Source organism: Octodon degus, unplaced genomic scaffold (genome assembly GCF_000260255.1).
Source record: "Octodon degus isolate 3935 unplaced genomic scaffold, OctDeg1.0 scaffold00001, whole genome shotgun sequence".
In the NCBI taxonomy this organism is placed as follows: domain Eukaryota; kingdom Metazoa; phylum Chordata; class Mammalia; order Rodentia; family Octodontidae; genus Octodon; species Octodon degus.
Window position 1 is genome coordinate 6,206,582 of NW_004524577.1, and position 825 is coordinate 6,207,406.

Here is an 825-nt window from a genome sequence, read left to right on the forward strand (position 1 = left end):
TGGCTCCCGATTATGATGCTTTGGATGTTGCCAACAAAATTGGGATCATCTCAACTGAGTCCAGCTGACTATTACATATTTATTTTTCCCCATTAAAAAAAAAAAAAAAAAAAGATTTCCAGGATTTAGCAGGAATGAGTAGAGAATAAGAAAATTTTTAAGGCAGTAAAACTGTTTCTAAGTTCCTGTATCGTAGAAACTTGACGTCACGCATTGGCCAAGGCCTGCAGACGCATGCGGAGGAGCGCAAGGCTCACTGCGAATTTTCGACTTTAATGATAATATAGTCCCTGGACATGCAAGTGCACACCGGTCACTCCAGCCTGCTGGGAGGCTGAGGCAGGCAGGAGGGTGACAAGTTCAAGCCCAGCTTGGGCGCCTTGGCAAGAATCTGTTTGACGGAAGGAGAGAGAAAGAGAGAGAGAGAGAGACAGACAGACAGACAGACAGACAGAGACACAGACACAGAGAAAGACAGAGACAGAGAGACAGAGAAAGAGAGAGAAACAAAAAGAGAGAAGAAGAAGGAAAAGAAGGGACGGAGAGCAACAGGGCGGCAAATTCAAGCCCAGCTTGAGCACATTGGCAAGAATCTATGAGAGAAAGAGAGAGAGAGAGAGAGAGAGGCAGACAGAGACACAGACACAGAGAGAGACAGACCCAGAGACACAGGAAGAGACAGAAAGAGAGAAGGAGAAGAAGGGACGGAGAGCAAGAGGGTGGCAAATTCAAGCCCAGCCTGGGCACCTTGGCAAGAATCTGTGTGTGTGTGTGTGTGTGTGTGTGTGAGAGAGAGAGAGAGAGAGAGAGAGAGAGAGAGAGAGA